This window comes from Oryx dammah, unplaced genomic scaffold, assembly GCF_014754425.2.
Source record: "Oryx dammah isolate SB20612 unplaced genomic scaffold, SCBI_Odam_1.1 HiC_scaffold_21, whole genome shotgun sequence".
Classification (NCBI taxonomy): domain Eukaryota; kingdom Metazoa; phylum Chordata; class Mammalia; order Artiodactyla; family Bovidae; genus Oryx; species Oryx dammah.
Genome location: NW_024070205.1, coordinates 14,837,302 through 14,863,940, shown reverse-complemented (window position 1 = coordinate 14,863,940; position 26,639 = coordinate 14,837,302). Strand labels below are relative to the sequence as shown.

General features: G+C 41.1%; 1 protein-coding gene, 1 non-coding gene and 1 pseudogene across 2 annotated transcripts in view; 1 reads left to right on the top strand and 2 right to left on the bottom strand.

Moving 5' to 3' along the window:
* The window catches only part of LOC120880441, a 57,777-nt pseudogene extending 57,607 nt beyond the window's left edge, over window positions 1-170 (bottom strand).
* RNF2 (ring finger protein 2) overlaps window positions 4-26,639 on the top strand; it is a 44,192-nt gene continuing 17,556 nt past the window's right edge. The window contains exon 1 of the mRNA XM_040263806.1: window positions 4-273. The gene's annotated coding sequence lies outside the window, so the exon portion shown is untranslated. The remainder of the gene's footprint in view (window positions 274-26,639) is intronic.
* On the bottom strand, window positions 6,920-6,992 carry TRNAC-GCA. The gene has a single exon. It is a non-coding gene; the product is annotated as a tRNA-Cys (tRNA).

The following is a 26,639-nucleotide window of genomic DNA, read 5'->3' as shown; positions in this document are numbered from 1 at the left end:
TCCCCTCGCGCCGCGGGCCTCCCCGCGCCGTGCACGTCCCCGTCCCGCGCCCCCGCCCCCTCGCCCGCCCGCCCGCTCCTTCCCGCCCTCCCCGCCGAGCCGGCCAAGCCGGCTTCCCCTCGGTCTCTCATGAATATTGAGCGGCCCCTGTTGTATTTCCCGAGCTCCATTGCGGAAGCCGAGGCTCGCCATATTGTGCGGCGGCGCCGGCGGCTTGTGCCCGAGTCTCGCTCCGGCCGCGGCGCGCGGAGCCCCGGGTTGGGGCAGGAGCCGGTGAGGCGAGGGACGCGCGGGGAGGCGAGGGGGCGCGGGCGCGGCGGGCTCGGCCGCGCGTCAGCTCGGCGGGGCTGCGGGCCGCTGACGGCCGCGCCGGGGCCGGGGCTGAGGGGGGGCGGGTGTGTGTATCCGCGGGGGTGTGAGGGGAGATGGCGCCGCGGCCCCCGGCCGCTCTCGGGGCGGGGATGGCGGGGGAAGGCGGCTTCTCATTGTTCCCGTTTCTTCGAGGGTCTTGGCTTGGGAGTCCGGCTTGAGGAGGACCCCCCGTGGGCGAAGCTCGGGGATTCCTTCCTTCGTGCGAACCGCCCGCCGCTCGCTCTGCGCGGAGGCCGGGGCTGCGCTGCGGCACCCCGTCGGCTCCCCGGGTCGGGGGCCCCCCGGCCTCTCCGCGGCCCCTCTCCGGAGACGAACCGCGCGGAATGCAGGGTTTTCTCCCCTCGGGCTTCCCCCTCGCGGCCGGGGGTGTGTGTGGTGTGTGTGTCCGCGCAGTGAGGGTGGGGTAGGGGCGCTTTGTGTGCCGAGCCCGCTCTCCCCCCGGGGTGCTAGAGTCGGGGTTGGCGTGTCGAGGCGCTCCTCGGCGTCGGGGTTCCCTGTAGGCGGCGGGGAGACCCCTCCTGGTGAAAACATTCCTGGAGTGCTGCCTGCCTGCTCGGGAGTATCTGTTGCTGCGCTCTCAAACCCGCGAGGGTGCCCCGGAGGAGTCGCGGGGGGAGGGGGCGTCTGGGTTTGTTCCTGATGGAAGCTTCGCGTTTTGAACCCCGTCGTGCACACTGAGGGCTTTGGCCCCGAGTGTCGCCGGGGAGCCCTCGTCCGGGTTGTCAGGATCGTTTCCCTCCTAGTGAAGCCGTCTCCCTGCGCCCAGAGCTACTGTTAGTAAAAAATTGAGCTAAAACTTTGAGGTTCATTCCGATTATTTTGGGGGGACCCGAAGACCAGTTACAGGCTTTTATCTCCTTGAAACCTTTTTTGGGTTTCTACTGCCTGGGTCTCCGAAGTTTTAGAGAATGTGTACCTCTAACGTGGTTAAATGGTTTGAGAATGTCAGGTTCCTCGGAGATGTGTGAAGATTGGTTTGCGGTGAACAGGATAGGTTTGCATTCGGCCTTTTCGTAATATGCTTTATTTCTTTTAAAAATTAAAAAATACTGAGATGATTTCAGTGTTTTAGACTGAGACTTATGTTGAAAACTAATGTGTGATTTGCATTGCATAATCTACTTTTGGTAGTGATGATCGGCTAGAATACTTAGTGTACTTGGCAGAGAATCTACTTTCCTCACTTGCAAAAGAGTGTAGTTTTTGAATATTTTAATAACTCAGATTGGCAGTGGAACTTGTGTTTTTAAAGTGGTTATTTCATCCTTTGATTTATCAAAAATTTAAATGGCAGCAATATGACTCTTAGTTATTGCCTTTTCCCCCTAAAATTTTTACTTGTCACAATCAACAGGTATTTTTAAAAAATCGTTTGTACGTTTAACGTAATTTTTAATAAAACAATGGGTATGTAAGACTTCATTTTCCAAGGCGAGCGCAGCAAATATGGCTCCTTACTTTTTCTAAGGATTGGTGATATTTCTTTCAGGTACCTTTGTGGAATACACATTTGAGGTTAATTATAGTAGGTGTGAGAGTGAAATGAAGAATTTATGAAGGACAGCTGCCAGAATAGGCTGGCTAGTGGGCTTGAGTATTAGAAAAATATGCTGATGGTTCTCAAATGTGCTGCATAGAAAAATTTTAAATTAGAACCATTAACATAATGTAGACAATGCAGACATTCAACATACTGAGAATTTTGAGTTTTTCCTCTGCCTGTTGGAACTCAGACTGCTAGCTCCCAGGTTTATGAGGAGAGAAATACGGAGCAGGTCAGCAAACATCTTTGGAATTTCATTTGTCTATCACTGACCTTCAGCATGTGGTGTCAGGTCTATCTCTTTAACTTGATTTATTCGTGGTTTGTGTTTATATTATGCAGTCTTTGGAGTAGAGGTGATATATGTCTAATGAATAATATATAACCAGATGTTTCAGTGACAGTTTCATTTCTATACATTAGCACAGAAGCATAATTCCTTCCAGCGAGAGAAGCGAACTAACATTAAAAAGCACTTTATTAAAATCATGGCTGTGTTTCTGATATGATTTAAAGCATTCAGAATTTTGTATCCACTCGCTTGTTAAATCTGGGGAAACTAGACAATGCATCACAGTTTACAGTTTTTAAAAAAGGGAAAACACTATGATTATATAGACTGCCGGTGTACAGATCTACATTTGATTTTTAATTGGTGTTGTTTGTTAGCCATGTTGTGGAAGACATTGTTGTCAGACACTAGTTATTTAATTTCCTAATTTTTTTCATCTCTGAAACCTTATATCAATAAGTTATTATAGTAACGTATTGAATGATTATTTGCATTGAAATGAGTAGATCCTGATATAATTTGAGTACAGAGGTACAGTAAAATTTACCCTGCCCATTCTCTGTAGGTTGAGATATTCTGTCTGTTCCCCTGTCAGATTTTTCATATTTTCTACCAAATGTGTCAAACAGGTCCTCTGGTGTCCCTTGTTAGGCATAGAGCTTGGTTGATTTTACATAGATAGACTGACTGTGGTAACAAAACTTTTGGCAGTTAAGTAGCAGCTAGTGTTACTATGTCCATAGGCAGGAGCTAGGTGCTAAGTGAGCAGGTGGCCCACTCTCTTTTTATGCTGTGTGGAGGAATTCCAGTGGAACTTTCAAGTTTAAAATTTTTTTCACTTCTCTTTTGTCTTATGGTTATTAGGCAGCTGAGGTGGACTAATATGTGTGGGCCTAGTGATACGTTTTTTGGATGCTCAGGAGCTATATAAAATACATTATGGAGAATTCTGAGAAAGATTCTTATTGCTTGAATTTGCCTTTTTTCTACTATCTGCCATTTTGTCCTAATTTTAAAAATTCAGTTTATTAAGTACAATAATGAAAAATTATTTTGAAATTAACCTCAGATTAAATTATCTAGTGAGGACAACTTATTAAATGAAGTAACAAACCATATAAAAATATCAAAGCATTTTGGTCATTTGTTTTCAACGGTTGTGTTGATTTGGGGCTCTCCTGCAGGACGGATTTCTTTCTGTGTCTCTGCTGTAGCATGGAGTTGTATTTTATGAAAAAGTTTGCTTCTAAAGCCAATGTGTAAAATGAAAATCACATATAATAAAAAATTATGCTTGAAATCTCTCAGGATGGGAAGAACATACCAGTAAGTTCAGTTCAGCTTTAGTTTTGGAACACATTGCTGTTTCTTTTGTTGAACACTAGATGAAGTAGTCAGCTTGCACTATGGGCCATGTTGAATACAGCAAAAAAAAAGAAAATCCTTAAATTTAAAAGTCACGTTCAGCATGTCGTCATGCTCATAACTAGGAGAGGCAAAAACTGAGACCACTGAGGAGTCGCAGAGCTGCTGTATTCTCATTTTTTCTAGGATGCCTGTGTTCTACTGAGAGAACGTAGGGGGTGTGCTTGGAATAGCCTGAACTGTTTAAATATTTCTCATTTCCTCTCTCTTTTTTTTGTGTTTCTTTGCATGCTGGATAGTTTAAATTGCAAAAGTTAAGTGATATGTGTGTTGCAACGTAACAGACACAAATTAAGGGGTTTGGCATTATTCTTTCTAAAATATATTTTATCTGTAGGAATAATTTCAAAATTCCTTTACTTTCCCCTTTAATAAAGCAGCAAGATATCTCAGAGGAGAGCCGTTAGAAGAACAGGATATTAGTGTCCAATAGGCAAAGTAGAAAGTTCAATAGGAGTTTGAACAGAGGGCCTTTAATACAGGGAGATGGTTAGATAAATGTAAGAGCAGAAAGAGAACATTATAGTAATCAAAGAGCTCGGAAAAGAGGTTCTCTTGGCCTAGTTCTGAACTTTTGAGGTCAGCCTTGTGGAGCCGCTGATTAGGCTAGTTCTGGGGAATACCGAAAGAAGCTGGAGGCTGGAACCAATTGTTGCTGCCAGTGACTAGAAGGAGGTCCCCTCAGCCCTTTTATTGCTTTCTTACCTCCATTGTTGGCAAAGCCTAACACAGACCTCCCGTGGCAGAAGAGTTGGTGAAATACAGTTGCACAGTCTCAGCCCAGCACCACAGAGCAGTCTAGAGTGGTGATTTTGGAGTTGAGAGACAAGGAGTAAATGACCTGCACAAGTAATAGAGATTAAAATAATTTAGATAGGGAATCCTGTCCTTACCTCGCCTGTTTAAAAAACATTTACTGATTATCTTCTGTGTGCCAGATCCTCTCCTGGGGTTAGGAATATAAACGTGAACTGAATAAAGTCTCTGTCCTTGAGGAATTTACAGTCTAAGCGGAAATGACAAACTACTGTACAGAGTGTTAAATGCAGTAATACATAAATGATGTGCTTTGGGAATCCAGAGGACAAGCAGCCTTCTTGCCTCTTTTCCCAGCTAAACCTAATGACCACTGTTTTTGTTTGGTGTCTTGATCAAACCCAAGTTCATTCTGTTTGATGTCCTGTGAAAGCCATTTCTCTGAGATGCCTTAATTTTATCATGCAGTTGTTGGGTTTAGTTAAGTATTTCTCTTTGCTTTATTTTTTTAGATTATAAAAACCAACATTTTCTCTGCACTTTTAGCCTAGCTTAGTACTTCACAACTAGAAGACGTTTGAGAAATAGTCATTTTTGCAGTGGATAATGGGGATTAAAGTATTGCTCATTACCTTTGTAGACATTGTTTCCTCTTTCCAAGGTCATGAGCAAATAGTTTGGCTAGAGTGTTATGATTTTATAGATGTGAGAATTGAAAGCTTAAAATAATTGGTTCATATAAGCTGTATACTACCGGTAACTGAACTGGAAATAGGACTTTGGATTTTTGATGTGTTATATTCCAGAGCCAGCCATTTTGGTAGGGATTTTGTTTGATGGCTACTAAATAAAATCCTCTTCTACTTCTCTTACTATTTTGTAGCCTAATATATGTTCTAAAATTTCCATTATTTCGGGATGGAGGGAGGAAGAAAAGACAAGCTCCTCATTTTATTTCCTAAAAATAAAAGCATCATGCAGTTTCTTTTTACATTATTCTTTTTAGTTGTCCACTGTTTTCTTTTTATCTGCTCCCTGTGTTGATTATGCTGCCTCTGTTAGCTATTGTAAGATGTGCAGATCTGTATACTTCATTTTGACTTGTTTTTAGATGTATTCTTCTTGTTTCCCCCACCATACACAGACTATGTTGATTTAACTTAAAACCAACTGATTTTTCACTTATAAAAAGATGTATGCCTCTATGCCAGTAATTACATTAAACCCTCACTATTTATACTATTTACTATATAGAGTTTAATTCAGCCTGGGACGGCTGTCTTGGAAGCCAGCCAAATGTTTTATGGAAGGCTTTCCTGTATTACAGAGGGGTAGTGTTGTGCATGGAAGAAGGGGCTTTAGAATTGAAGGCAGGAGACTTGGTTTCTAGGCCTGGTTCCACTACTAGCAAGCTTCTTGGCCTATTTTCTTTTCTATAAAAAAAATAATAAAGTTGCATCCCCATTGAACTTGGAGGTTATTTGTCAAAATATAAGAGGTAATGTAGGTAAAAAGGGGTAAACAGCGAAGAGCATTGTAAATATAAAAGGATGTATGTTAAGAAAGAGACAGGGATTGATCTGTGGCATGGATCTTGAAAGAGAGAGAGAGAGTGATTGATCTGTGACATGGGTCTTGGGAATAGTTGTGTGTCTCCTTTCAAGTTTTTGAGTCTCCATATTTAAAAGAAGGTTGTTAGAGTGAAAATACGGGGTGTAGGAGGAATTGTGGATGTCCTGTAACCCTACTTTCCCCAAATCTGGTCGATTGTGTAGTATTCTCAATCTCAAGTAACTGTCAAGGTCAATATGCTTCATTAATTTCTTTTCAGCAGGACTAAATATCTTATGAGATGATACCCGAAATTTATACACCTAGGACCAAAACTACCACTTCACAGATTGTTTAAATGACAGGCGTGAGGGAGTAGAAGAAATAGATGCTATTACTATTTTTACTGGAAACTACCTATTTTCATTTTATTTATGCTGTTTTATAATATCACTTAGAGAAAAATCTCTGTACTTTTAAAAATACATTTAGCAAGATTAGAAATTATATCTATTGTTTAGTTTTAATGAACTTACCCTCTTATCCTTGATCTTAAAAGTTTTAATTGACATATTTGTGAAGAAAACATGCCTTGTTGAATTAGTGGAAAGATTTTTTTTATAGCTTTTAAATTTTTTGTGAGGTGCTGTCCTCTAGGAATATTTCCTCTTCCAAATTGTAAAGTAATGGTAACATGTTGAAGACTCTAGGATATTGATGGTTGAATATTGTCTAAAATATCAAGACTAAATTTCTCTTTTACTAATGTTGTAATCGATTTCATTTGTCTTCAGAGGTGGGTCTCATTTACTAATTTGAGTTAACTAGTCATAATTTATCATAGTTTAAAAAAAAGTGAAGTCGCTCAGTTGTGTCCGACTTTTGTGATCCCATGGACTGTAGCCCACCAGGCCCCTCTGTCCATGGAACTGTTTAGGCAAGAAAACTGGAGTGGGTTGCCATTTCCTTCTCCAGGGGATCTTCCTAACCCAGGGATTGAACCTGGGTCTCCTGCATTGCAGGCAGACGCTTTACCGTCTGAGCCACCAGGGAAACCATAGTTTAGTCTCTTGTAATATTTTTTCCCCAGAAGTCGCTATAACTTTTGAAAAACTAATGTTACAGTTTTGTATAATTTAAGTAACATGATTATTAATGTCAATTAACTTTATTCTGAAACCTTTGAAGTTTCACATAGTACATAAGCTGTCATTCAGTTCTTAAATGGACTGTTTTTAGTTTTAATTCCTATGTGCAATATGTTGCTCAGTCCTTTTAAAAGTAATTAAGAGCTAACAATGGGGAAAATTCGATGTTATTAAGTTGTCCTTTTAACCGATATAGTAATTTTCAGTTATCAGTTTATTAAAAAATGTTTTTTAATATTAGATAATTTAAGAACTAGAAAAATCATGCTTTCAGTATTCAATTTTAATTGCTGTTAAATTTTGATGTATTTCCCCTTGGAAATAAATTTTAGCTTTGGGCTTTTTCGCTTTTCTTTTTTTCACAGTAAGGCCTCCTCAGACAGCCATTTTGCTTTTTTGGATTTCTTTTCCTTGGGGATGATCTTGATCCCTGTCTCCTGTACAATGTCAGGAATCTTCGTCCGTAGTTCATCAGGCACTCTGTCTATCAGATCTAGCCCCTTAAATCTATTTCTCACTTCCACTGTATAATCTTAAGGGATTTGATTTAGGTCATGCCGGAATGGTCTAGAGGTGTTCCCTGCTTTCTTCAGTTTAAGTCTGAATTTGGCAATAGGGAGTTCATGATCTGAGCCACAGTCAGCTCCTGGTCTTGTTTTTGCTGACTGTATAGAGCTTCTCTACCTTTGGCTGCAAAGAATATAATCAGTCTGATTTCGGTGTTGAGTATCTGGTGATGTCCATGTGTAGAGTCTTCTCTTGTGTTGTTGGAAAAGGGTGTTTGCTGTGACTGGTGCATTCTCTTGGGAAAACTCTATTAGCCTTTGCCCTGCTTCATTCTGTACTGCAAGGCCAAATTTGCCTGTTACTCCAGATGTTTCTTGACTTCCTACTTTTGCATTCCAGTCCCCTATAATGAAAAGGACATCTTTTTTGGGTGTTAGTTCTAGAAGGCCTAGTAGGTCTTCATAGAACCATTCAACTTCATCTTCTTCAGTTACTGGTTGGGGCATAGGCTTGGATCACTGTGATATTGAATGGTTTGCCTTGGAAACGAACAGAGATCATTCTGTCGTTTTTGAGATTGCATCCAAGTAATGCATTTCAGACTCTCTTGTTGACCATGATGGCTACTCCATTTCTCCTGAGGGATTCCTGCCTGCAGTAGTAGATATAATGGTCATCTGAGTTAAATTCACCCATTCCAGTCCATTTTAGTTCGCTGATCCCTAGAGTGTCGACGTTCACTCTTGTCATCTCCTGTTTGACCACTTCCAATTTGCCTTGATTCATGGACCTAACATTCCAGGTTCCCACGCAATATTGCTCTTTACAGCGTCGGACCTTGCTTCTATCACCAGTCACATCCACAGCTGGGTGGTGTTTTTGCTTTGGCTCCATCCCTTCGTTCTTTCTGGAGTTCTTTTCTCCACTGATCTCCAGTAGCATATTGGGCACCTACTGACCTGGGGAGTTCCTCTTTCAGTATCCTGTCATTTTGCCTTTTCATACTGTTCATGGGGTTCTCAAGGCAAGAATACTGAAGTGGCTTGCCATTCCCTTCTCCAGTGGACCACATTCTGTCAGACCTCTGCACCATGACCCATCGGTCTTAGGTGGCCCCACACGGCATGGCTTAGTTTCATTGACTTAGACAAGGCTGTGGTCCTAGTGTGATTAGATTGACTAGTTTTCTGTGATTATAGTTTCAGTGTGTCTGCCCTCTGATGCCCTCTCACAACACTTACCATCGTACTTGGGTTTCTCTTACCTTGGACGTGGGGTATCTCTTCACGGCTGCTCCAGGAAAGCGCAGCCGCTGCTCCTTACCTTGGATGAGGTCGCCCCTCCTGACCTTGAACGTGGAGTAGCTCTTCTTGGCCCTCCTGGGCCCGCGTAGCCGCTGCTCCTTGGACATGGGGTTGCTTCTCTGGGCTGCCGCCCCTGACTTCGGGCGTGGGGTAGCTCATCTAGGCCGCTGCCTTTGACCTCGGACATGGGGTAGCTCATCTTGGCTGCCGCCCCTGACCTCAGACATGGGGTAGCTCGTCTCAGCCGCCACCCCGACCACAGATGTGGGGTAGCTCCTCTTGGCTGCTGTCCCTGACCTCGGATGTCCTCTCGCCACTCCTGCTCCATCGCAGCCTGCTGCTCTCAGTTGCCGCCCCTGACCTTGGGCGTGGGGTAGCTCCTCTCGGCTGCTGCGCTTCTGTGCAAAGCAGAGAAGTGAAAAGCAAAGGAGAAGAGGAAAGATATAAGCATCTGAATGCAGAGTTCCAAAGAATAGCAAGGAGAGAGAAGAAAGCCTTCCTCAGCTATCAGTGCAAAGAAATAGAGGAAAACAACCAAATGGGAAAGACTAGAGATCTCTTCAAGAAAAGTAGAGATACCAAGGGAACATTTCATGCAAAGATGGGCTCGATAAAAGATAGAAATGATATGTACCTAACAGAAGCAGAAGATATTAAAAAGAGGTGGCAAGAATACAAGAACTGTACGAAAAAGGTCTTCATGCCCCAGATAATAAGGATGGTGTGATCACTCACCTAGAGCCAGACATCCTGGAATGTGAGGTCAAGTGGGCCTTAGGAAGCATCACTATGAACAAAGCTAGTGGAGGTGATGAAATTCTGGTTGAGCTACTTCAAATCCTGAAAGATGATGCTGTGAAAGTGCTGCACTCAATATGCCAGCAGATTTGGAAAACTCAGCAGTGGACACAGCACTGGAAAAGGTCAGTTTCATTCCAGTCCCAAAGAAAGGCAATGCCAAAGAATGCTCAAACTACTGCACAATTGCACTCATCTAACACACTATTAAAGTAATGCTCAAAATTCTCCAAGCCAGGCTTCAGCAATATGTGAACTGTGAACTTCCAGATGTTCAAGCTGATTTTAGAAAAGGCAGAGGAACCAGAGATTAAATTGCTAACATCTGTTGGATAGCTGAAAAAGCAAGAGAGTTCCAGAAAACCATCTATTTCTGCTTTATTGACTATGCCAAAGCCTTTGACTGTGTGGATCACAATAAACTGTGGAAAATTCTGAGAGAGATGGGAATACCAAGACCACCTGACATACTTCTTGAGAAACCTATGTGCAGGTCAGGAAGCAACAGTTAGAACTGGACATGGAACAACAGACTGGTTCCAAATAGGAAAAGGAGTACATCAAGGCTGTATATTGTCACCCTGCTTATTTAACTTCTATGCAGAGTACATCATGAGAAACACTGGGCTGGAGGAAGCACAAGCTGGAATCAAGATTGCCAGGAGAAATATCAATAACCTCAGATATGCAGCTGAAACCACCCTTACGGCAGAAAGTGAAGAGGAACTAAAAAGCCTCTTGATGAAAGTGAAAGAGGAGAGTGAAAACGTTGGGTTAAAGCTCAACATTCAGAAAAGGAAGATCATGGCATCTGGTCCCATCACTTCATGGGAAATAGATGGGGAAACAGTGGAAACAGTGTCAGACTTTATTTTTTTTTGGCTCCAAATGCACTTCAGATGGTGATTGTAGCCATGAAATTAGAAGACGCTTACTCCTTGGAAGAAAAGTTATGACCAACCTAGATAACATATTCAAAAGCACAGACATTACTTTGCCAACAAAGGTCCGTCTAGTCAAGGCTATGGTTTTTCCAGTGGTCGTGTATGGATGTGAGAGTTGGACTGTGAAGAAGGCTGAGCACTGAAGAATTGATGCTTTTGAACTGTGGTGTTGGAGAAGACTCTTGAGGGTGTTCTTGGACTGCAGGGAGATCCAACCAGTCCATCCTAAAGGATCAATCCTGGGCGTTCAGTGGAAGGACTGATGTTGAAGCTGAAACGTCAGTACTTTGGCTACCTGATAGGAAGAGTTGACTTATGGAAAAGACCCTGATGCTGGGAGGGATTGGGGGCAGGAGGAGAAGGGGACAACAGAGGATGAGATGGCTGGATGGCATCACTGACTTGATGGACATGAGTTTGGGTGAACTCCAGGTGTTGGTGATGGACAGGGAGGCCTGGCGTGCTGCGATGCATGGGGTCGCAAAGAGTTGGACACGACTGAGCGACTGAACTAACTGACTGTGATCTGACTGACTTGGGCTTTTTAAAACAGTTTTAACTGTTTTTTATATAAGTCTAAATTTATGTGTATTTTAAAATCTAACTGTAGATATTACTAACATTTTCTAATCCATGATCAACTTGATAACATTTTTGATGATTGTGTGATATTTCAAGTGGATGTACCATGGTGTATTTATTCATTTCCTTGTGATTGGATTCTAAGGTTCCTTTTAGCTTTGTACTGATATTGATGGTAGGGAAGTACAGTGTTCATTGTGGCAGCCAGATGGACGTATTTAACAAGTTTAACCTATTGTCTCCATAGTTTATCTTTGTAAGAACAAACCTGTCTTCTTCTTTTTTTTTTTTTTTTAATTGAAGTATAGTTGATTAAGGGCTTTCCTGGTAGTGCAGTGGTAAAGAATTTGCCTGCCAGTGCAGGAGACCCAGGAGATACAGGTTCGATCCCTGGGTCAGGAAGATCCCCTGGAGTAGGAAATGTGAACCCACTCCAGTATACTTGCTTGAAAAATTCCATGGACAGAGGAGCCTGGCTGGCTACAGTCCATGGGTTCGCAAAGAATTGGACACGACTGACAACTGAGTACAGCACACAGCAACACAGAGTTGACTTACAGTGTTGTGTTATTTTCTACTGTACAGCAAAGTGATTCAGTTATGTGCATACATTCCCTACCATATGGTTTATCACAGGATATTGAATATAGTTCCCTGTGCCATGCAGTAGGACCTTGTTTATCCATGCTATATATACTAGTTTGCATGTGCTAATCCCAAATTCCTAGTCCTTCCCTCCCTTAAACCCCTCCCCCTTGGCAACCACAGGTCTCTGTCACACCTGTTTTTGTATTACTGATAGGTGCATTTGTGTCATATTGTAGATTACACATATAAGTGATACTGTATGGATCTGTCTTTGTCTTTCTGACTTGCCTTCGTTTGGTACGAGTCTCTAGGTCTATCCATGTTGCTGCAAATGGCGTTATTTAGGTCCTTTTTATGGCTGAGTAGTAGTCAACTGCATATATGTACCGCATCACCTTTATCCTTTCATCTGTTATAGACAGTTAGTTTGCTTCCATGTCTTGGCTATTGGAAGCAATGCTGCTGTGAATTTAGGGGTGCATGTATCATTTCAACTTATAGTTTTGTCTGGATATGTGCCCAGAACTGGGATTGCTGGATCATATGGCAACTCAATTTTAAGTTTTTTGAGGAATCGCCATACCGTTCTCCATGATGGCTGCACCAGCGTGCATTCCCACCAAGAGTGTAGGAAAGTTCCCCTTTCTCTACTTCCTCTTCAGCATTTGTTATGCGTTTACTTTGATCATGGCCATTCTGGCTGGAGTAAGACAGTGCCTTACATAGTTTTGATTTGCGTTTCTCTAATAATTTATGATGTTGAACATCTTTCTATATGGTTGTTGGCCATCTGTATATCTTCTTTGGAAAAATGTATTTGAGTAATTTTCCTATTTTTCAATTGGGTTGTTTGGTTTTTGTTGAGGTTTAGCTGTATAAGCTATTTGTATGTTTTGGAATGTAATCCCTTGTCAGTCGCATTATTTGGAAATATTTTCTGCCATTCTGTAGATTGTCTTTTCATTTTGTTTATGGTTTATTTTGCTGTGCAAAAGCTTGTAAGTTTGATTAGGTCCTGTTTGTTTATTTTTGCTTAGAATAAATGCATCATTGTTAGCAACAGCTTGTTGTGTAGTACAGCTGAAGAAAGCTGAGAGAGACGGTAACCTCTGTTTCCTTGTTTCAGATTTGGAACTCTTAGACAGTGTGGAGCAAGTGTTCTTGGCCTTCAGTCCAGGTATCTCTTAAGGATCCATGAATACTCTGAAATTTTATATGTGTGTTTTTTTTATCTTTGTATTCCCTCCCCCAAGATAAGAATTCCTAGCTTTCATCAGATTCTCAAGGGGCATATAGACTTAGAAAAATTATGCAAGGGCCATGAACTTACAGGATTTTGTTTAAAAAGTAGAGGTAGAGGGAAAGCTATTTTTAAAAAGTGCCCGAAAACAGTGTCTGTTGTATCAAATTAATGTTAGTTTTCCTTTGCATTTATTGTTTAATATAGGATAAATTTTCCTTAGGAGACAATGAGTTTTGCTGCTTTAGCTACTTAAGTTCTTCTTTTTTATAGTAGTATTATGGTTTTCTCTTCTTAATATTGGTTATTTGAAGAACCCACATAAAAATTTTTGAAGGCTAATTGCTAATAAGTAGCTTTGCCCTAGTAGACATATGTGTCTATACATTTTTAATATATATACATTTAAATATATTTTTTAATTGCTAATAAGAAACTCTGCCCTAATGGACATTGAAAATAAGTATGTATTTCCTAAAACACGCTCATTTTATAGATAAAGAGATTAAAAGCTGTATATTGACTTGTTCAAAGTCATGTTGATTTCTGGTATATTTGAGCTATGCCAAATGTTTGCTGCTTTCATGAATCTAGGGATTACGCTAATCTTTAGATTTATTAGAGCTGTAACACAGCTTTCTATCCTTAAAATTTCTGGTTTCTTTTTTCTTCTAAGACTCCAGCCTTTGAAACTGCAGGCTCTGCTTTTTGCCAGTTTTAAACTTTTTTTTTTTGATGCAAGTTGCAGAAACTAGGAGATAAGGGCAGAAGAGAAATCAGTTTACATTTTGAAGTTGTATCAAGAACCCACAATGAGAATTGAGGTCTCCTAAATCCCAGTCTGGCTGCCACTGTTTTCCATAATAGTTGCTTTTCTGCAAGAGAAAGTCTACCCTGTGTGCCAAAGCGACACCAGAAACACATTCTTTACCCCTTTAATCTGTTGTTTTAAAATTGTTCAAACCTATGCCTGTTGTATTTTGGTCATAATAGTAGGAATTGGAAAATAGAGGGAGACCCTCTCCACAGACTCCTGACAAGTCCATGCTGCCTTCTAAAAGGGTAACTTTTACATAGCTGTAATTGTAGCACAGGGCTTCCCTGACGGCGCAGTAGTAAAGAATCCGCCTGTGAAAACAGGAGATGCAGGAGACCCGGGTTCCATCCCTGGGTCGGGAAGGTCCCCTGGAGAAGGCAATGGCCCCCACTCCAGTCCTCTTGCCTGGAGAATCCCATGGACAGAGAAGCCTGGCGGGCTAGTCTGTGGGGTTGCAAAAAAGTCAGACACGACTAATCAACTCAACAACGACAAATTGTAGCACAACTACCAGTTAGTCGTCTCTTTCATCTCTTTGCCTTCTAAGTATTACTGATCATTTCATAGAGTATGACTAATTGTTATTTTTAATGATTGAAAAAATTTCCCATTGTTGATGATGCAGCATGTGTCTGTGCTGATGGCGTTTTTACTGTTGTAGTAGGAATAATAATTGGTGTGGTAGTTAAGGGCATGGCCTTCTTAGTCAGGCAAACCTGAGTTTTGAGTCTTTACTCTGACACTGCAGACTTTAAGCTAGTTGCTTGCTTGTTTATTTAGTTGTTTATATTTTGGCTTGATTTATTAAATGAAGGAAATTAATAGTACATGTTTCATAGGGTTGTTAGGATTAAGAAAGATTTCATATAGAGTGATAAATATAAATGTTATCTGTTTTATTAATAGTGTTATTTCCTTAGACTGGGATTACTGGGTGAAAGATTATGAATGTTTTGTATCTCTGGAAATGAATTGCCTAGCTGTTTTCTGAAAGGGTTATTCCAGTTGCTGTTGGGAGAATGTGGAGGCATCAGCCTTCGGCTTTCTCTCTTCTCTTTCTCAATGTGATTTTTAAGTTTCTGTGTCAGTCCCTTTCTGCAGCTTAATTTTTCAACAAAGTATGCCCTTGTGAGAAATGTAGACCCTGTTGGTCTATTTTCTGTGACGTAGGGAATGTTGCTGTTACCTCGTGTGTTGTCACTTGCTGAAGTGTGTTCAGCAGGATCTCTGCTCCTTCCGGCAGGAATCTGCACTTGATGGGCAGTTCTCCTCCCAAGAAAAGGAGGTATACCACTTTTCAAAAGTTGTTCAACATCTATTCTGGCACGTGGGGTTTTGGACTAAAAGTCATTAGTTGTTAGAAGTCTCTTTTTAGCTTTGCCATTATTGATAAGCATCTGTAAATCTTCAAGCTTTGCTTTATGCTTTGTGTTTCACATCTTCCTCTCAGAGATAGAAATACTGATCTGTTTCTGCCATTAAATCTGCAGGCTTTTATTGGGAGCCAGTCACGTATGCTGACGGCATAGAGCATAGTCCACAGTCAGTAGTGAGCTGTTCACACACGTCAATATGTTGCTCTGTTTACAGTTTCTTGTAATGTGGGTGGGGATGTGAAATGAAGTTGGCAGCTCCTCTTGCTCAACATAAGAACTCAGAATTTTTCTGCTCTGCTCAGGAAATTAATAGTGTACGGTGTGTCTCTTGATCTTGAAGCATGGGGAGAATGAAAATTAATCCTTCTCTATGAACGTGGTTAGTTTGTGGTAGAGTTGGTGCATGTTCGGGGCTGAGAACCTAGATTGTGCCTGAGTTTGAGAGCTAAGTAAATCAGTAGTTTGCCAGTAGTTCACTAGATTCAATAACTGGATGAAGCAGCTGATTGGGAACCCCTTAGGCAAGCAGAGGTTGATACAATTTTGGAAGGGTTACAAAATCTAGATGGGCAGATGAGAACCAGGAGCTGAAGTGCAAGTGCAGGGAATGTCTTGTCAGAGGGCAGACAACTAAGAAGTCAGGAAATAACAAAATGGAAGGTTTTGACCAAATGGAGCCAAGAAGAAATAATATGAGGGAAAAAGCAAAGAAACCCCTCCAGATGTACAACTTCTAACACAAAGATACCAGTTCAGAGGAAAATCTATAGATAGCTCATTGTTTAAAATATGTGTGCAAGCATGCCAGATGGATGTGGAGAAGTATATATGAGGAAGTGCATAAAGCCTTGTATGTGATCTGGAATGTTAGATGTGTGAACTTTAATACACAACACACCTCTTTTTGTCAGCTTTGAAAAAAAAAGATTGGAGGAAATGACTGGTTTTGGTTGGTGACATTTTCAAGTTGAAAGAAGTTCCTGGAAGTAGAATACCTTCTTAGCCCAAGAGGACATACTTAGTTGCTCAGTCGAGTCTGATTCTTCACGACCCTCTGTCCATGGGATTTCATAGGCAAGAATACTGGATGGGTTGCCATTTCCTCCTCCAGGGGATCTTCCCGACTCGGGGATCAAACCTGCATCTCCTGTGTCTCCTGCATAGGCAGGCAGATTCTTTACTGCTGAGCCATTGGGGAAAGGACATTTAGGAAAGCCTTTGATCTATAAAATATTAGGGCTAAGGGGGCTCTTGGTATTACTTAATATAAATTCTTAAATTTACAAATAGGGAAACTGGATCCTCAGGTAAATGACTAGCTTTAGTTTACCCCAAAATTGAAAGCTGACCTTCTTTACTATTTGTGTATATTTGTAGAAAATTTGTGGTTACTCTGGTTTCAGTAACCAATCTTCCTATTATAAAGTTGTCTCCACCTAGTGGCAACAAGTAGTTTGCAAGAATGAGGACAACCACAGGAAAAAAACGCTGGGGGCCTTTATTCCTCAAGACTTGTGAGGAAGTCAGCCTGGTGACAGTTGTGTTGCTTTGGAGAGGGGAAAGGAAGCGACACTGTACCTAATGCTTACTTTCATCTTCCATAACCTTACAGGAACTTGTAAACTCTTGGTACCTGAATTAGGCATATTTATTGTTGACTATGTAAAAAGTGTGTTAAGCTTTTACGTCAGAGTTTTTCATGTACACACACATATTACATTACATGTTACATTACATTCCCCCCCCTTTCCATCTTTAAGTTAAAAGCATGATAACTTCCATCAGTGGAAGTTATGGAGAAGAGATGAACTAAACTGTAAATGATACCTGGACAGTGAGGGGCGGGTAGAGGGGAAAAGGTCCCAACCTTTGTAAAATATGAAATTCTGGAAGTATTAGAATAAAGTATGGGTGTATGGTTGATGTTGTTTATAATCTTAGAGTATGGATTAGCTTTCCAAAGAAGCCATAGAGGGAAAGATAAATACATTAATGATATAAAAAATAAAATCTGTGGCTTAAAGAAGCTGAAGGCAAAAGACAACAAACTGGGGGGAAATATTTAACAGTCATGACCGGCAAAAGGCAGATTTCCTTAGCAGAAAAGGTTCTTACAAATTACCTTTTAAAAAACTAATAGAAATGAATATGAATAAATGATTGACAGAGCCCCCAAAATGGCCAGTAAAGCTATGGAAATGTACTCAGTTTCACTCATGGTTGAAGCTTGCAAATGAAAACAACAATGAAATATTATTTTCCATCTATCGAGTTGGGCAGGCTTTTAAACAGAGTGTTGCTGATTCTCAATTGGTAGAAGGGTACGGTGGTCTAGCAATTTAGCAGTATTTGTCTGAATAAAAAATGTTACCTGCCTTTTGAGCCAGTAATTTTGCCTTTAGGAATTTGCCTAGGCAACTTCTTACTGTCAGATATAAAGTCAACAAAACATTTAATGAATGGTGAGCTACATCTTTATGGGGGACAATTTCAGGAACTTGTACCATTTGGAAACCTCAGAAGTTTCCTTGGATCACTAAAAACTAATCTTTAGCTAGAACAGTGGGTTCTCCACCCTGGCTATGCATAAAAACCTTGTGGCTGTCTTTCTAACTACACCAAGAGCCCCAGAGGTGATAATTCAGGTCGTCTGAAATGGAACCTTGGTATCAGAATTGTGTTCAAACTCTCTAGGCGGCTCCTGTGTGGAGCCAGATTTGAGAAGTGCATCTCTAGATTAAGATTATTTTCCTGTGAGTGCATTAACTTTCTTCAGGCAGAAGATAAGACTGTTGGACAAGTTAACTAAAATTCATATTTTTTCCACTTTGTCCCACTCTCCCTTTGGCTTTCTCTTGATAATTTGGGTTCAGGTGGTATATTACTTTCCTATTGCTGTGATGATAAATTACCACAATATGGTGGCTTAAAAAATAACACAAGTTTGTTAGCTTACAGTTCTGACAGCCAGAAGTTCACAGTGGGTCTTGCGGAATCAAGGTGTTGACAGGGCTGTGTTCCTTCTGGAGGCTTTAGGGGAGAATTCATGTTCCTTTTCTTCTTTAGCTTCTGCTGCTGCTGCTAAGTCGCTTCAGTCGTGTCCGACTCTGTGCCACCCCATAGACAGCAGCCCACCAGGCTCCGCCGTCCCTGGGATTCTCCAAGAACACTGGAGTGGGTTGCCATTTCCTTCTCCAATGCATGAAAGTGGAAAGTGAAGTCACTGAGTCGTGTCCAACTCTCAGCGACTGCATGGACTACAGCCTACCAGAGGCTGCTATACCTACAGCCCTTGGGCTCACAAATTCTTCCTCCGTTGTCAAGCCAGCAGTATAGCATCCTCAGATTTCTTTCTTTGATTTATATCTCTGCTTCCATCACATTGCCTTCTCTTTTCTTAAGGACGCTTCTGATTCTTGTTTAGTTGCTCAGTCGTGTCTCACTCTTTTATGACCCGATGGACTGTAGCCCACCAGGCTCTTCTGTCCATGGGATTTCCCAGGCAAGAATACTGGAGTGGGTTGCCGTTTCCTTCTCCAGGGGGTCCTCCTGACTTAGGGATCGAATCTGTGTCTCTTACATTGGCATGTGGACTCTTTACTGCTGAGTCACCTGGGAAGCCCACCCCTGTGATTAGTTCAGTTCAGTTGCTGAGTTGTGTCCGACTCTTTGTGACCCCATGGACTGCAGCATGCCAGGCTTCCCTGTCCATCACAAACTCCTGGAGCTTACTCATACTCGTGTCCATTGAGTCGGTGATGCCATCCAACCATCTCATCTGTCGTCCCCTTCTCCTGCCTTCAATCTTTCCTAGCATCAGCGTCTTTTCTAACGAATTGGCTCTTTGCATCAGGTGGCCAATGTATTGGAGCTTCAGCATCAGTCCTTCCAATGAATATTCAGGGTTGATTTCCTTTAGAATTGACAGGTTTGATCTCCATGCTGTTGATGGGACTCCCAGGTGTCTTCTCTAATATCACAGCTCAAAATGTCTCAGATGGATACACAAAGGGACAGAATGAAAACAAGGCTGCTGCTCATATAACTGGTGTTGGCTGATAATAACCCTTGATGCATTCTGAAGTCTTGAGGAAAGACTGACTTGGGCTATTAAGAAAGTATCTGCAGGAGCGCGGAAACTGAAAGAGTAATGTTAGAGGAGGTGAGATAGTAATGAGAAGTATTATAGGAGGGCTCAGATTACACTAAATTATCTAAATCTACATTTTAAATGCCTTAAAAATATCTTAAAAAGCATTTATTTTTCCTGTGACAGTAAATTAGTTTTACATAGAGACCAAAAAATGTTAAGTGTGTTACCAGCAGTACTCAAAAACTTAAATTAAGACTGGATGATGAATGATATTTGGTAATTCACCTTTGAAAGGTTCCTGCTCTATGTTCCATAGTGTGAGAAGATATAATCCAAATAGGAATTGATTATTTTTTCTTTTTAAATAAAGCTGTTAGGTTACTGAAAGTAATTTAGCTTTTTATTCCAGATGTTGAATCCAAAAACAACTTTTCCAATAAAGAACACTTTCTTTGCATTTTTAGAAGCTTACAGAAATCAGTATCTGTCTTACAGCTGTAGCTTTAGATTAAAATGCTGTGAGTGGTTTTTATGAGGTGATGCTTACTGCAGGCAGTGTTATGATGGCAGTTGGATTGCTTACTCAGAATTTATTATTGCTCGATGGTTTGCCTAGTCTTGAATAAATTTCCAAACTCTTTTAACACCTGTATCCTCTGAGCAAGTAGTGTTTTAATTAAGAAACAAATTGCTCATTCCCATGTTGTATAATGAAATGTAAGAGGAAAAGAAAGATGCTAAAGATTGGGAGAGTTAATTTTGATGTGACCTTTATTTACTTTATGTTCAAAGATGGCAATAACCATGGAAGAAAAAGATAAGTTTCTTAATATAGGGGGAAAAAGAGTTTCATAGTTTTGTTTCATAGTGGTAGGGATCTCAAGCAAATGAAGAAAGACGCTTTCTAGGAAAATGGGATAATCTAAGTGAGAGTTGGACTGTGAAGAAGGCTGAGCGCCGAAGAATTGATGCTTTTGAACTGTGGTGTTGGAGAAGACTCTTGAGAGTCCCTTGGACTGAAAGGAGATCCAACCAGTCCATTCTGAAGGAGATCAGCCCTGGGATTTCTTTGGAAGGAATGATGCTAAAGCTGAAGCTCCAGTACTTTGGCCATCTCATGTGAAGAGTTGACTCATTGGAAAAGACTTTGATGCTGGGAGGGATTGGGGGCAGGAGGAGAAGGGGACGACAGAGGATGAGATGGCTGGATGGCATCACCGACTCGATGCACATAAGTTTGGGTAAACTCCGGGAGTTGGTGATGGACAGGGAGGCCTGGTGTGCTGCGATTCATGGGGTCGCAAAGAGTTGGACACGACTGAGCAACTGAACTGAAGTACTTTAAAAGTGATTGTGTTTACTGATATATGATTCACAGTTTTTTTTAAAAAAAACCTTAAATCACATACAGAATAAAGATATAAGTGTTGGCTGTGGGGGGTTGATTATATAGTAACTTTTACCTTTGGCAGTCCTGGTAGGCTAAAAAATAGGCCCCTCCCCCGCCCCCCCCAAAAAGCTATCTACATCCAAACCCCTAAAATCTGTAATGTTACTTTTTTAGAGAGGAGGAGTCTTTGTAGATGTCATTAAGTTAAAGATTCTGATACAAGGAGATTACCCTGGGTTGTCTGAGTGGGTTCTAAATGTTAATTAATTACATGTGTCTTTATAAGAGTTTACATTTAGAAGAGGAGGCAGTATGACCACAGAGGCAAAGATTGGAATGATGTGGCCACAGGTCAAGAAACGCCAGCAGTTACTCCAAGCTGGAAGAGGCAAGGAGCAGAATCTTTCATAAAATCTCTGGAAGAAGCGCAGCCTGCCAACACCTTGATTTTGGCCCTGTGATACCAGTTTAGGATTTGTGGCCTCCAGGACTGAGAGAGAGAAATTTCTGTTGTTTTAAACCACCAAACGTGATAATTTGTTACAGCAGTCACAGGAAACTAATACATCAACCATTCTTCAGAGTATAAATGGATTCCCTATATATATACATATAAAGTATATGGAGTATAAATAACTCCATATACTTTAACTCTTCATCCTTTTGGTGGTGGTGGGGGGGGTATACTTATAGCTCAAACTCCTTAGACTAGTTCTATTTCAGATACTCTGAAAAGACCGGGCAATTTTTATGATTAAAGCAACTGGTAAGCATTTTTAGGCACAGAACTCTGAGGTTTAGCTCAAAATATGTTACATTCGAAGCTCCTTTTGGGGAGAAGAGTTTTTATTCATTCTGGAGTCTCCTTGGTGGCTGTTCTATAGCTCCACTTTGGTAAGAGTACACTTTAGACTCCTAAAATTTTGACACAATGTCAGCCCTTTTGCCTGTGCATCTGCTATTTAATAAGAATTCTTTCACCCATACTACAGAAAATGTGCACTTGAGACTCTTATTGAGAATGGAGTTAGGAGTTTTTATGACCCAGCTGTGCCAGGGAGTCTTCTAGACTTGAGACTGGTTTACTGGGAGTCTGCCCAAGCATAAAGATTGTATCGGTTCTCTGCACTTTAGCCCTATATCATTAATGATCAGACACCAGTGTACCTGGCCTATAGTATCTTCACCTTCTCAAAGATTATATATGTGTTTGGGGAAAGAGAAGGATAATTAAGGAAACATGCATTTGAATGTCTGTATGTTATTCAAAGCTGTGGTTTAAGATGCTCTTTTTTTATGCCATCTAGTGCCCCCCTTCTATAAAAAAATCCACAAGTTTCTAGTGGGATTTGAGCCAGAAATGTTTCTAATAACTTCTTTTTTTCTGTTAAGCTTCCAGAAACTACTCTTAGTATTCATCTGCATACAGGTTACTAGCAATAGACAACAACACATCTGCCCTTTTTGGTAACTTCTGTTTGTTATAGAAAAGGCCTTAGATTCTTGAGAGCAAATAAGCCTGTCAGTTGATTAAAAATTTTTTTAAATCACACAAGGCACATGCTGAAGCATTCTTAGATTCCTTTGTTGTTGTTGTTCAGTTGCTAAGTTGGGCTCTTTGTGACCCCATGGACTGCAGAACACCAGGCTCCCCTGTCCTTCACTGTCTTCCAGAGTTTGCTCAAAATTCATGTCCATTGAATCAGTGATGCTATCTAATCATCTTATCCTCTGCCGCCCCCTTCTCCTTTGCCTTCTAGCTTTCCCAGCATCCAGGTCTTTTCCAACAAGTTAGCTCTTTGCATCAGGTGGCCAAAGTATTGGCGCTTCAGCATCAGTCCTTCCAATGAATATTCAAGGTTGATTGATTTCCTTTAGGATTGACTGGTTTGATCTCCTTGCAGCCCGAAGGGACTGTCGGTAGTCTTCTCCAGCAAAAGCATCAGTTCTTTGGTGCTCAGCCTTTTTTATGGTCCAACTTGCATATTTGTACATGACTACTGGAAAAACCATAGCTTTGACTCTATGGACCTTTGTCAACAAAGTGACATCTCTGCTTCTTAATACACTGTGGAGGTTAGTCATAGCTTTCCTTCCAAGGAGTATCTCTTTAATTTCGTGGCTGCAGTCACCATCCACAGTGATTTTTGAGCCCAAGAAAATAAAATCTATCACTGCTTCCACTTTTTCCCTTTCTATTTGCCATGAAGTGATGGGAATGAGAACCCCATGAACATGTCTTTTCAAAAATAATAATTATTTTTAAAAGGGGGTTATGTAAAATTTTTGATTTTTAATGTTAGCATCTAAATCATTTTTTCCCCTTGTACTTGACCTATTGGAAGCCTAAGAAATAATAGTTCCTATTTATTGAAACAAAATTATCTCTCCAGTTTTATGACTTATCATTTATAAAATGCCACACATTTTTTTATGACCATCTCATTCAGCTTTACCAATGACCCTGAAAAGATTTGTCACTTTGCAGATTAAAAGATAAAGCCTTGAGTGTTTGCCCATGGATCCATAGCCAGTAACTGCTAGCATTAGGATGGAAACTCAAGCTGATCCAGTTCCAAAGAACACTGTGTTTTCTAGGTATCTCATTTATTTTGCTATAACAAAGATATCCCTAAAGTATGAAGTTCGCTGACTTTATGCTTGAGGAATTTTTGGTTTAGTGGACTTGTTTTTCCTTCTAGGGGAGCCAGAGAATGATCTTGGGAACAAATACGTAGCCTAGTCAAGGAATTTGAGGGTTTTGGAAGTCTCAAAGAATTGAGTGGAACCTGTATTAGTATTGTCCTCTGTTTTTTTTCATATGAAACCTGCTCTTTGCCACATTTAATGTCTATAGGGGCTTCCCAGGTGGCTGAGTGGTGAAGAATCCACCTGCACCGTGGGAGAGGCAAGGAATGTGGGTACAGTCCCTGGGTCAGGAAGATCCTCTGAAGGAGAAAAATGGCAATCCACTCCAGTATTTCTTGCCTAGGAAATCCCATGGACAGAGAACCTGGCAGGCTATAGTCCATGGACCATGAAAGAGTCGGAAATGACTCAGCGACTAAACAATAACAATGTCTATATGTTTTTTTTTTTTAATATGGTTTTTTAATACTCCCCTCAACCAGTTTGAGGGTTACAGATGGGGTGGAATAAAAAGACACTTTGGAGAGCCTTTACATTACTTTGTTTGCCAGGTACTACTAAGTGAATATGTGCAGCCATGTTACACACGTTACACACACGTGTGTGTTCATGTGTATTTAGTTGCTCAAGTCATGTCTGACTCTTTGCGACTCTGTGGACTGTAGCCTGCCAGGCTCCTCTGTCCATGGGATTTCCCAGGCAAGAATATTGGAGTGGCTTGCTGTTTCCTTCTCCAGGGGATCTTCCTGACCCAGGGATTGAACTCACACTCCTGCGTTGCAGGTGGATTCTTTACCACTGAGCTACCAGGGAAACCCAACAATGTTATGATTAGTGTCTCAAGTCCCTAGATGAGTCTCCGAAAGACAAATCCATAATGTAAATAGTACACAAGTACACATTTTCCAGTAATATAGACACATAACTTAAGTATAATATATTTTTAATGGAAAAAACTTTAAGTAGTAATTTTAATTTCTAAGTTGGGGATTAATATACTTTGGTCCTGAAAACTAATTTTTGTATTCATTTAAAAAAATTTGTCACTTTTCCTAAAGCCTGAATTGCAAGACATGTTTTAGCAATCAAATCCTTTGTGTCAGAATGATAAAAATTAAATAGCCAGATTATTCTGTCCCCAAAACCATGCCACTGTACACTTCCAGTGGTTTGAGAACTCCTGTTTCTGCACACCTTTTCTAACAGCATTATCAGTCATCTTAATTTTTGCCAGCATCACAGCCAAAAAGTAGAGCATATATAGATAACATTGTCTTGATTTGCAGTTTAGTGATTTGTAGTGAAGTTAAGCATGATTGAATTTTGTTGGCCCCTCGTAATTCCCGTTAACTACCCATTCATCATTTGCCTGTATTGAGTTGTCTTTTAAGTTGACTTAGGGCGGGATCTGTTACATATTATGGATTTTGACCTTTGTTTATCATGTATGTTGCAAGTATTTTCTTTGTCAATTGGCTTATCTTTTAAATTTTCTTATGTCTTTTTTTTTTCTGGTCTGATAATTCCAGTATCCCTGCCATGTCTGGTTCTGATACTTTGTTTCTCAGATTATGTTTTTGTCATTTGGTATGCCTTGTAATTTTTTCTATTGCCAGCATGCTTAAATGTTGTACTGGGTAAAAGCAACTGTTGGAAAAAGGCCTTTAGTAGTGTGCTGGTGAGGTGTTGGGGGAAAGTGATGGTTCTGTACTCTTATAATTGGTCTCAGAATCTATTCCTCTGGACTGTGAACTTCACTAGTGGGTGTTTTTTTTTTTTTTTTTTTTAAACCCCTTTTAGGTGGGACAGGATGACTAGAATGGACTGGAGTTGGTTATTTCCCTTCCCCAGGTCACTTAGGTTCTTAACAGTAGCCCAGCAGGTTAGGTTCTAGTTACCTAGTTTTCTCTGAGGGCAGGCTTTGTTAAGAACTAGAGTGCTCTGGCATATTTTAAAATGGTTTCCTTTCCCCCTCTCTCTGCTGGAAGCATGAGGGGAATTTTCTCTGGTAATGGCTGTGGGAATCTGTTTGGGGTTCTGGAGGTAAATGTGACATTATTTTGGGGGCTCCCCTCCCTGTGACTAGGTCCTCCTGGAGTTTTTAACTCTCAGACTTGTCCGCACTCGGCATACTGCAAGGCTTTTTCAGGTACAGGGCAGCGTTTCCCCCCGACACTGGTTCCTCCCACAGGTGCAGTGTTGAGATTCCCCAGTCTCTGTCTCTCCAGTTTGGGGACAGTCGGAATCCGTCTGTCCTCCCCTCACTTACGGGTCCTGGAAGAGTTGTCGATTTTTCAGTCTGTTCAGCTTTACATGCCGAACTGGAGATGAAAGTCTTAGCCTTTTTTCTTATTTTTTTTTGAAAAGAGAAAGATAAGCTAGTAAACCTCTTGTGTAGAATGCATAGGAGTTTTCATCTCTTTTCCCTTCTCTGCCCTTTTCTTTATGCGGTAGTCACTTGTTGCAAAAAGGCATTTAGTAGTGGTCTCTGAGAAAAACTACTTTTAGTAGTAGTGTTGAGAAAAACTCAACATGCAAAAAAACTAAGGTCATGGCATCCAGTCCCATCCCTTCATGGCAAATAGATGGGGAAACAGTGGAACTGTGACAGCCTTTATTTGCTTGGGCTCGAGAACCACTGCAGATGGTGGCTGCAGCCATGAAATTAAAGACGCTTGCTCCTTGGAAGAAAAGCTGTGACCAACCTAGACAGCGTATTTAAAAGCAGAGATGTTACTGACAAAGGTCCATCTAGTCAAAGCTATGGTTTTTCCAGTGGTCATGTATGCATGTGAGAGTTGGACTATACAGAAAGCTGAGCACTAAAGAATTGATGCCTTTTGAACTGTGGTATTGAAGAAGACTCTTGAGAGTCCCTTGGACTGCAAGGAAATCCAACCAGTCCATCCTAAAGGAAATCGGTCCTGAATATTTATTGGAAGGACTGATGCTGAAGCTGAAACTCCCAATACTTGGGCCACCTGGTGCAAAGAACTGACTCATTTGAAAAGACCCTGATGCTGGGAAAGATTGAAGGTGGGAGGAGAAGGGGACAGCAGAGGATCAGATAGTTGGATGGCATTACCCACCTGATGGACGTGAGTTTGAGCAAGCTCTGGGGCTCGGTAAAGGACAGGGAAGCCTGCTGTGCTGCAGTCCATGGAGTCACAAAGAGTCGGACATGACTGAGCGACTGAACTGAACTGAGTCACATGTTGAGTGGTGGTGTTCAGTCGCTCAGTTGTGTCCAACTCTTTGCCACCC